The sequence below is a fragment of the Mya arenaria genome, chromosome 7, assembly GCF_026914265.1.
Source record: "Mya arenaria isolate MELC-2E11 chromosome 7, ASM2691426v1".
NCBI classification, from domain to species: Eukaryota; Metazoa; Mollusca; class Bivalvia; order Myida; family Myidae; genus Mya; species Mya arenaria.
The window spans coordinates 39,715,213-39,727,229 of record NC_069128.1 but is presented as its reverse complement, the minus strand read 5'-3'; the positions used below and the strand labels follow the sequence as shown (position 1 = coordinate 39,727,229).

General features: G+C 34.5%; 1 protein-coding gene across 1 annotated transcript in view; it reads right to left on the bottom strand.

The window, feature by feature from the left end:
- LOC128240748 (uncharacterized) overlaps window positions 1–12,017 on the bottom strand; it is a 128,033-nt gene that overhangs the window by 25,050 nt on the left and 90,966 nt on the right. The gene's annotated exons all lie outside the window — the stretch shown is intronic.

The following is a 12,017-nucleotide window of genomic DNA, read 5'->3' as shown; positions in this document are numbered from 1 at the left end:
TAGACGGCCGAGAGAAAACCTTTACAAACGGCACATATGATTGGAAGGAAATTTCCATGCTAATTAAACGTGATGCAGTTGACAAATCTAGTCTTGATGCGTCTGTTCGTGCCGAAGCCTTTATGGATATCTTGTCCGGAAAATGTGAATCGATAAACAAAACGGTATCCACTAGTGCGAAAGAATTGGTAAACAAAAATCGATACATATTGTCCAGAAATATCTAAGTAATTGTGCTTTGTGCAAAGCCAAATAAACCATTATGCGGACACACCGAAAATAACAGCAATTTCATGGCTATACTGAGAACTTTTTCACAAAATGACCAAATCCTAGCAAGTCATCTAGACAAAGCACACTATAACAGTAAATACACTTCACCAGAAATCTAAAATGAATTAATTGGCATTTGCGTAAGGTGAAGGTGAAGAAACAACTTTTGGAAGACTGTCGGTCGTGCCCCTATTATGCCATCATGGTTGATGAAGCAACAAACAAATCGACAAAAGAACAATTGTCTTTTTGCCTGCGTTTCGTCGATGGGAGTTGCGTAGTCCGAAAAGAATTTCTTGGATTCGTCGAGTGTGAATCGATAAAAGGAGTCGCACTTTGCACAAACATTGTGGAGTTCTTGCAAGAAGCAAATCTCAATCTACTTAAGATTAGAGCTCAGTGATATGACGATGCGTGAAACATGTTCTTGTGTAAGAACCATGATGTCGATTGTTCTGGACATAAGCTTCCTGTTTGATTATTCTGCTAAACGGTTGTCCGCATTCCAAAACGAGCTTTGCACACGATGTTGCTACCCAAGAGGAAATGAGCTCCGTACTCTGTGTGAAACCCGTTGGTCCTGTCGAGCAAACGCTCTTGAAACTTTCAAGAATGCGTTCCCTGAAGTGGTTCACGCTTTGGAGACATTACAGGCGGATGGCGACGAAAAGGCAGGGCAATATCTGGCCGCCATATTGCGTTTCGAAATTATAATTGCGCTCCTTGTGGCGGAACACATTCTGAGTAGCACCGTTCCCCTGAAAAATCTCCTACAAAAGCAGGACAACGACGTTTTGCATGCTGTGAGTGAAATACGCGTAGTTATTACGCTGTGCAACGATGAAAGGGCTGATCAGTATGTTTGGGATGCTCTATACGACAAGGCCGTAGATGTTAGCGCCGATTTTGATATTCAACCATCAATGCCGAGGAGAGCTGGTCGAAAGCAGAACAGAGCTAACCCTGATGTCCAAACGGTGTCCGATTATTACAGGGTCACTTTGTATAATGTTTTCCTGGACCATTTAGTTCAGGAAATTGAAACTAGCATTCTGGGAAATGAAGATCGGTATTGCGCGCAACACTTATTGTCTTCCAAACTGGCTGACCTACGGGATAATATGCTGCCGACAATATATGCCGCCTTTGCCCCCGACCTTCCTCAAACATACGAGACATTCAAGTCGGATATTGCTAGGTGGAGAGTTAGTTGGAGTATGACAGACATTTAGGCTTCAAGACTCAAAAACAACCTACAGCAGACGTGCAAGGACATGTATCCCTGCATTTGTACCATCATCGGGGTTCTTTTGACCATGCCACCGACGTCGGCCACATGTGAAAGGTCATTTAGTGGTATGAAACGCATAAAGAACTATTTGCAAACAACAATGACGTCTGACAGGCTGTCGTAGTTAGCCGTGATCCATGTACACAAGGACATGAACATTGATATTGACCAAGTGATTAACGTGTTTGTCTCAGAGAAATGCAGAAAACTAGACTTTTTCTGAACTGACATTGGATTATTGTTACTTTGACATTGACTGAAAACGCATTCAGATGTTGAAAGTTGATGTCGCTAGTGTTTCATCTTGTCTTTTACTTGCAATTATTACTGATATTTCATGAATTTCAAAACATTTATAACGTATACAGAATACTAGAAGGTAACAGCATATTGTTTAACATATTGGCATAACATATATTTAATTGATCAATATAATTATGTTAATGCTGAAAACAAACCTCAAGTGGAAAAGAGCCAGCAATTAGTGTATTAATTAACAATATAAAATCAAAGTTCAGTTGCTGTCAAATTTATTCTAGTCAAGAGACTTAAATTTAAGTAATATTTTATGATATATATGGTCTATGAAACATTCTTATATGTACCAAATATAAGCCAAAACGCACCTCCGACATTCTTGGGTTAAAATATTTTCTGAAGGAGCATGCCCAAAGGTCCCCCTAAAATTCAATTCGGCCTACACATTGATTCCATCCAAGCTATGCCCCTGGTAGTGTGTGGAACTTAACTAGTTTCAGGTTCCGAACTGCTCCAAAAAATGTCAGAGAAAATATATACACTATTTACATCCTTAAAACCGATACAAATTGTTGTTTTTTAACAATTATGGAAGCATAAAAATATAGTTGAACACTACAAATCGCAGCTTGGCAATCAAAACAGTTCTTACCATTCTATTGTACGGTGAATTATTTTAAAATTAAGTAATACTATTAAATGTTTATACTAATTTGAAGGTTGGTGTTTTTATACTTTATTTAATTCATTTTATGAACAAGTCTGACTTGAAAATGAGATATATTCTCCGTACATATTACCAGCCCTTGAAATTAAATCCGAAATACACATTCATTAACATTTTCCAAACAATTTAATTCAACCTTTAAAGAACACTTAATAACAAGAAAATAACAGAAATAAAATCTATAAAAGATAATAATTACCGTATGTTCAGACTGGAAGTTTAAAAGGTTATAACACTGATATTACAAAAAAAATGTGTGAATTTTCATCAGCTACATCCCTTATTTATGGAAATGACTAAAATGGGGGTAAAGATTATTCGTTGGGAATGCTCTTTACAACGTTCATATCGTACAAAAGATGAATGTGTGACAACAATCTGTAGACCCCTTCATCCCAGCGTTTGATCTTTTACTGGGAAAACTAACAGTATACTATATTTAATTATAAATTATATTCTTATCAAATATGTTTTGTTTCTTGTGTATCGGTTTGATTTCAAATTTGAATGTTCTGTAGTTTTTTTTTTCATTTGGACTTGAATAACCTGTAATCATTTAAAAAGGATGCGATCGTTTTCTATGTTCAATGCAAACATATCCATCAAGGAAGGTTTAAACAATTTATAATTCAGTTTGTGTGATCAGTAAATATTTTGAAATGTATCCAAGGCTCTAGAAAAATATTTACTCTTTAGTCATAAATTATGTGATCTGAACAAAAATAAAGTCATAAAGTTGATAACGCTGTAAGGCGATCCTCTGTTATTGAAAGTTTTATTTGCTTTTGAACCGTCATACTGATTTACAGACACCATCAACTTATTTGATTACAATTTCGAAATCTTGCAAAATACTCTTCTTTGTCAAAGCTCTTGATAAACACCCAAATTTCGGACATACCCAAAACTCAAAGGTCTGTTTTTGTATTTTGCCGATACTTCGTTTTAAGGCAGTGAGTCATGTTTTCTGAAAATCAGTATCGTGTAATTTTCGGATGTTACGTAAACGCTCTTTGGCTTTACGTTTTCGCTTTGTTGAGTTTCTTATTGGTCTTCATTCAAAATGAAACTAGGCTCGTTTCCTTGTTGGTTGAGGTATAAACGTTTCATTTTTGACCGCATGTTTTTAAGCTACAATTAAGTTTTTAATATTAATTTATATTGAAATGTTTAACCATTATTTTACATATATACATGTGTGTTTAAGTGGCGTTTTTACACTGTCAATAATGAATAAGACATACCGAAATACAAATGCATATATATGTTAAGCCAGTTGATTTATTTCATCAAGCCGCATTCGTATATTACGAGAGTCTATTTGACATTGGTAATAAATCATTTGGGTTACTGTGAAATCATTAATGTTCGTGGGCATGAAATTTCGTGGTTTGCCGAAAAAAAAACAATTTCGTGGGTACTTGAATTCGTGGATTTTCATTTTTGAAAAAAAAAATCGAAGATGCGATCGTCTGCATAATATCCACGCGCTGGCCCGTGATTTCCGTCTTCTACGTCACTCGGTTTATGACACTCGCTAATGTGGTACGACCTGCATATACCCATGTCACTTATCGATTTAATTGGGAATAAAGGCAATAAAAGAAGATGTACCCTGATCATAAATACAGATAGGGGAAGCCATTGAATGCCAATTAGGAATTTTGCAAACTGTGAAAACACCGAAAAGGTGCGTATATTGTCACGTTCGGTGCTTAGTAACCTTCAATATACTAGTAATCGATTAATTATTTTATTAAATAAAAAAATCGAGTATGGACACTCATCACGCACATCTTGTAAACTTGGAGATTTTCATTAACAGCACAAGTTTAAACACGTGCTTATAACTGTCATTTGCTGCATAAAACACATTTGATTGATTTGGTTCATTATTTGTTAAAAGCAGTTATAATACATTAACAGAATAATGATCGTAAGTTATACAGTGAGACAGGTTTTAACACTGTATACTGCGACCTCTGAAAAGAATATACTAGAGTATGTACGTAACAAGGCAATTGAAAAAGTGAATAAAGGGTTTATATTTCGTGGGATCTTGAATTCGTGGATCACCCAACCCACGAAAACCACGAACATTAATGCCCCACGAACATAAATGATTTCACAGTATAAGACGTTTACATTATTCCTTATTTAAAAATTTATGATTGTTCAAAGGAGGGTGTCAAGCTTCTCACTAAATTATGATTTTGTTACGACTAAAGTAAAGTGCTATAAAACACTTCAACGCCCTTGTATTTTATGAATATCTTTATGCGTACTAGATGTGCCATGTTTTCTAAAAACATGAATAAGCAGCTTATTATGCATGTTATTTCCGATTTCCGATGTGGCAGTAGCGTAATAACAAATAACTGATTAACGACATCACGCCTTTCAGAGATCCACATTTTAAAATATTCCACCTAATAAGCAACACGTTTATATGTGTTCGTTGAATGCCTTAGATCAACTACCACAAGATGAGAGGTGTTTTACAATTAAACAATATACATTCAACATTCCGACGGCTTCAATAAAAGGGAGAAAACTCCTTTAATTATAAGACATTGAAATATCATTACGCTCACAAGAATTGTCTGCTCATGATACATTGCCACATGGTGAGAGGGATATAACAATTAAATGACATGCATACAGCATATCGACGGCGTCTATAAAATGGAGACTATTCCATTACTAACATTATTAAGACATTGAAATCTTATTGCGTTCACAACAATTGTTTGCCCATGATATATTGTCGAAATGCCTCGAGTGCTTTCATAATAATTGAAATTATGTGGTATTATTAACCAAGTGCAGTATTAAAAGTACTCGTTTTTTTTGAAAGATGATAATAATATAATAGAAGCTACTAAATCACTACTGGGAGACTTTTGCAAGAAAAGTCATGTGCGTGTCCGGAATTGCGTATTATAATTCTAAATGATATATGTAAACCACTTTTTTAAAAGACATATCGAATGATTTTGCTCGTTTTATTTATATAACATTTTTGACATTTCTTACAAAATGGTATACTGTTTGGAACAAATTCATTATAATTATAAGATATAGCTGATCAAATATGTAAGTACACTGGCATTACCCTGTCACAATGTCAAGACTTTCTTTGATGTCCGGTAAGTCCACCTCCTGTCTTACAACTTACCCGTGCCTTTTTTGTACAGCTGCCGTACACATTGTAGCGTACATCCCTGTCGCATTTGTACGAGTTTCGTAACGAGTTGCTGCGAATTTATACTGCGCCTGATCATGCGAAGAAGGTGACGCTATGTGACATATCAAGTCTAATTTATGTCGTCGTGACGCCAATACGGGATGTGCCTACAAGAATAATAAAATAACCGCAACCTAGAAATTGACCCTGTATATTTTGCATCACACCCGTGTTGTTTTTTACAAAAACAACAAGCGGATCATTGAGAAAACGTATACGGCGTATACCATACGGATGTCGCATCAAATCGTACATCAATCGGAACAAGCGTATTTTTGTTACGCTTTGGAGTACGAGGAAAACCCTAAAATGTCCAGGTAAGACTTCGAAGAGCACTCGAGCAGTGTCTTACAGTTATGTTAAACTATAGTAAAAATGTCGAAGTGGATTTGCAAGCAGTTCCCACAACATATCGCAACCATGACAATCGTAATGATTCGACAGTCACTTTTCGACAAAACATGTGTAAAGTAGTTGTACAACAATACACGGATCATTTTGTGCAAATATTGGTTTCTTACATGATGCTGTATTAAGTGTAAATGGCAACTTGTTGAACTCTATGTGTGATGAATTTCCGATGTCTACATTAGGTCATCCACAAATTTATGTTTTAAAAATGTACTGATGATACGATTTGTTAAAGACTGCATGATTTGCTCTCATTCGTTTAATAAACTAAAGTCTCGATATTGTATTATTGTTTTCGATTAATCTAGAGTTCGATGTATCAAGCAATAGGCTGGTATGCAGAACCGTTTCTAGTTAATTAATGTGTACGTCCTATACATAATTCATGACCTACCATTAACCAGCACAAATGACCGCCTCTCACTTAAGAGGTTGAAGTTTCTATCTCCACTAGGGGTACCTACTCATCGCTTCTCAAAAATGACACCAATACTGGATTCTAACCAGGAATCGGACTCAAGCAAAACTCTTTAGACTGCCAACTTAAATCACAATCAAGCTATAAGAAAGTATTATCAACTTAACTAACACGGTGTCAGAAATAAGGTTAAGACATACAGCTGGTTAGACCCGTGTTTATAACAGGGAGACCATTTTAAACGACATTGATCGCGCACTACGTATACAAGAGTAGTTTGCCTTTGGAGTCATGGCAGACATTTTGTGCATATTTTCATCAAAATGGATAGATGAGGTATTTACTTAATAAAAATATATTAAGCAAATTGCGTATTCATCACTTTTGCTTGTTACGTAAAGTAAATTGGCAACTAAAGCAAAGCATTGTACGATAAGACATGTAGGTGGAGGAAGTGAAATTCCTTTTTTGGTATGTGAGATTTCGTGTCTTATTAGGCAGAACTACTGACTCGCAATTTCGATACGTAGTAAGTACAGTTAAAAAAGGTATATGGTACACCATCTACAAGTGATTTTGTATCTTATCATGTTCGTTGAAAAAGCAATATAAATTACACTTTAAGATTTGCAAAAGTATGTCAAGGGAGGTAATGTCATCGCAATTGCACAGTTGTTTATATATATAAAAACAGATACTTTTAACACGAAAACCGTTTCAAGCTAATTAGATTATCAATACAATAATGCCGCAAATGAACTATAGTTTGAATAAACAATTGATTCATTTTGGTACCCTTTGTTTGTATAGGGAGCAAAATACGCAAAACACCTCCTAGTCCTAGCATTGGCATTATGTGGCTTCACATAAGAAGCATGTTTGGTCTTTTTGCAATATTACTTATTTTCAATTAGGAAATCAAGAACTAAATGTAACTACTTGACTGTGCGCGAGATAGTTTCATATTGTAAATGTCCGAAAACCGGCCGCAACTTCCCTTAAAAGCAATCAGCTTAAATATCTTAGATAATTTACTGATTTAAAATTGAGTTTACAAAGAAATACGTAATTTCATCGTTATAATCATAACGGGTTAAATTATTTATGAGTCTCAGAAATTTCTCCTTAAAATGAAATACAACACAAGTTATACGAAAACTGAAATAGTGTGCGTAGCATAATCTCTTTGTAATGGACGTATGGTTTTCGGAAAATCGGAGGTTAGTATTAAAGTTGAAACCTCAAGCTAAAGGAAGAATGGACGATATTCTTTAAAAGCTCAATGCATTAATGGCATAAAAATGCATTTGCATTATCTAGGACGAGTATGTACACGTCCATCATGTCGATCCCGGGTCAATACCAAAGATCAGTACGTTGTGTGAATAAAGTCGGGCTAAAGACCGTTTAGTCGTTTCGGACTACGCCGCGCTGTAAATATTTACCTAAACTATGTGAATATGCATAGCGGGTTTGGGTAGTTCGTGTGTTTGTTTTGAAAAAAGATCAAAAAAAAGCTAGCCATCCAAAAGTGGTGTTCGCTAGCTTGCATATGTTACTTATATGGGTAATGAACATGAATTTTGTTAAACCTGTCTACTTGATTTGGTGATATATTAGTTAAACTAAAGTAGATATTTTAATGTTGATGCAAAATGTCCTTGTTTTAGCGTGGCGTTGTATTCATATCATGCATATCGGTGAAAGAGTTGAAAATATTGGTTAACTTGTTAACTTGATTTTACTCTGGATCGAGAGAAATAATAACACTTGATCAATTTACAGCAGACAACTCGAGACGACTGTTTTCATCTTCTTTTGCTTCCCTTTGACTTGACAATTTATCCATGTAGAGTACACATGTTTGTAGCATATGTACTGCAGTAATGGGCACAATAACCGAATCAGCGTTTGGCGGGGTTTGCTGGTTGTTTTCATGCAGAACGGATTTTAAACGCTTAATTTGAAGAAATACTTATTCAAATTGATGAAAATAACAGTGCGAACAACAAAAATGGAAACGCCAGAGAAAAACAACTAACGAAAAATAATTACGAAAGGAAAAAAAAAGATTTCTTTTGTTTCAAATAGATTTTTTTGACAAACGCTGATCCCGCTTTTTTGCTGGTAAATAATGTCGAGTTATGCAAAATATTCCAGACAAAATTAACCCCCCGTCGGCACGCCACACAGAGTGATCCACGTTTTTTTGACAAACGCTGATCCCGCTTTTTTGCTGGTAAATAATGTCGAGTTATGCAAAATATTCCAGACAAAATTAACCCCCCGTCGGCACGCCACACAGAGTGATCCACACCGAGCTTCTTCAAAATGTTCTGGGACAATTCCCCTTTCTCAATTCTAGACCCTGACAGTCCAATTTCTCCGCACCTGTACCGACCAACAGAAAGGATGGTTCAGTAATTGTACCATGTGGATTTATGGGACATTTTAAGCAGTTTTAAAAGGAGCCCATGGCGATTTTCGACATCTTGTCGTTGAAAAAGAGCATTAAGATACTGTACAATATATATTCACGTATAATGACATTGTCAGTGTTTGTTTATTAAAATAATTGTTATAAAATAATAATTTCAGTCAAAACAAAGAATCATATTCCTGTGCTGTACCTTTCATTTTACGTACCATTGCTTCCGAATAAAGTGGCTATTAGATGTTATGACATTTTAAATTTCAGGCTATCAAGGGATAATTATTTCTGTTCTTCAACTTTCTTCTGACAAACAGAAGCATATGAATACTGGTACCCATGAAATAATTTGCATAAAATCGCTTATACTCTCCACAAGATCATTCAACACCAATTGATTTCCGTGTGAATAATCATTGAATAGTTTAACACGCCGGTGAACCACACGTTTCATATTCTAATAGTATTTCTTTTGATATAGATTATATTCTTCATCTATCTACACAATCGTTTACTTGCTTATGTCGCATTTGTTTAGGAAGTTTACATCGGCAATAAAAACAAATTATACATTTGCATAATCAAACGTTTCGGTAGCCTTTGTAATTCTCATGATAGTCGTCAGTAAATTTGACAGGACCGATATGTACCGATACCGTAGAGGAAGTTTACATCTATACCTTTTTGAGGCATAATGTAAAGAGTATTTCAAATCAACACATTTTTTACTTTGTTTAAAAGTCAAGAATCTATAAACGCATCAGAAGCAATCGCACACTTTTATTAGATCTACGAGCACTGACAATTTGGATTAAATGCACACATGACATAAATTTTCAAAACAAGCAAAACAATAAATAAGCAAATGTATACAAAAGAACCAATGGATTAACAAAATAATCTTCTTTCGAATATATAACTAATGGTTATATCACGGATAGTGGAGTTGAAAGAAAACGCAAATCTGTTAGGGCCTATGTGCTGGCATATGACTCAATCACATATTTGTCTTCTACTTTCTAATCATAAAAAATCATTACAATCACAAACAACATTCAAAAACCTGATCGTTCTTGTCTACTTTAAATCTGCTAGTTTGCTTTCTTTGGTTAAATTTGTGTCTCAGATTAACCACACAGTAGCCAGCCACATATCGAATTCTTGATTGTGAGGCTGCAGTTACAGATCCATCTGAAGACTTCCTGTTTAATTTCAACAACTTCCTGGATATCCATATCCATATGTATATATTTCAATACCACTGTTATCCTCCGATTTGCTGAAACATAGATTTATTTTTTGTCTAATTTAGGCACTCAGTTTTCGAACTCGTACTTCAATTAAATAAAGGGAAATAACTACAAAACAGTTTGTCCGTATTACCATATGAAAGAACTGTTAAGGATTCCTTCAAATTATTTAATGCTGAAAATTGGCATCTGTTGACCACATATAATGTTGGTTTTATTTGAAATGTACTAGTAGCTCATGCCTTATAACTATATACTGATATCTAAAGTTAATACACATTGGTGCATGAAGAAAAACATGTTCTATATTCGCTCTTTATTCAATCTAAAATTGATATATAGATGTCAACAAACTTGTTTAAGATATGCTCCCCAGTTATACGCACAAGCATAAACATAATCTATACACTGGTACAGTTACTCCAAGTACTCAACAAGCGGGGAAATACAAAAGCATGTTCGCTCTGAAAAGGTTCGAACATGTCACAAAAGACACAGGCCTAAAACCTTTTATTCATTTTTTTTTATAGTTAAAGTGTCATTGCATGAACCAAAACTACAACACAATAGTATAATAAAACAATGGATATATAAATGCTGTCCAGTAATCTTTAAGATATATACATGAATTAAATCGGAAACCTTACGCACAGTCGGCAGTATTGGCTAGCATAAAACGAGTTAAAATTAGCTCTATATCCCAAAGAAAACGATCCGCGGACTACACCTCAAGTGAAAAATATTGTAAAAACGGAGAAAATCCTTGAAGCAAAAGTTCATCAGCAGCCATTTGTATAAACATTGGTAAATAATTACCTCGGTAAAAATACCACCGGTAAATTCCAAGGTATTATTACCAAGCCGGTAACTGTGTTGTATAAAATAAATTACCTGCGGTAAATTTTACCAAACTATCTCATATTGAAAGAAAGTGACGTTTTCCCCGCACATTTGTCAGATTGGAGGTATCATTTTATTTAAAAGATTAACTTTCATATTTCGGTTTTAATAAAATGCGTTGAAAAAGGCAGATTTAACGAAAAAACGCGTTAAATAGGTCCAATAACACACATGGTAAATATTCAACAAAATATTACAGTATTTATAAGCTCCTTCCGTGGCTGATTAATAAAACACAAGCAACACTTCAAGGGTTTGGTTCATTCTATATTTACGGGTGCAACTCTTTACTTCATACAAAACGGTCAACAAATACCGCAGGAATATGCGAATATTATTGCAATAATATGCAATTATTAATGATACAATTTCTTTGAACAATTCAAAAACAAAAATAAACTGACAAGAAATAGTACATGCTTAAACAAAATACAAAGACTTTCAATAAAATGTAATGGCATCGTCCTTTTTAGATTTTCTGTTAGAAATGGCATTCCTTGAAAAGTTTGCTATTTACTAGCATCCAACTATTTTGCTAGTTTATCATTTAACTTCATGATCTTGAATCTTTAAGTTTGGTCTTATTTGTAACATAAATTTTTTTACATTTTTTTTTTTACTCCTATGCTTGCAGTAGCCTCAATTCCTAAATGCAATCGTGTATAATTTACTAAATAAAATTATTTTTAGTTTCTGCGTATTATTGTCATCATATTTATTTCTGTTTAAAATAGAAACATGATCTCTTCAGTTACTTCATATATTTATTGTATGAAGGTATCCAGCCCATAATATTGTTATATAAATACTA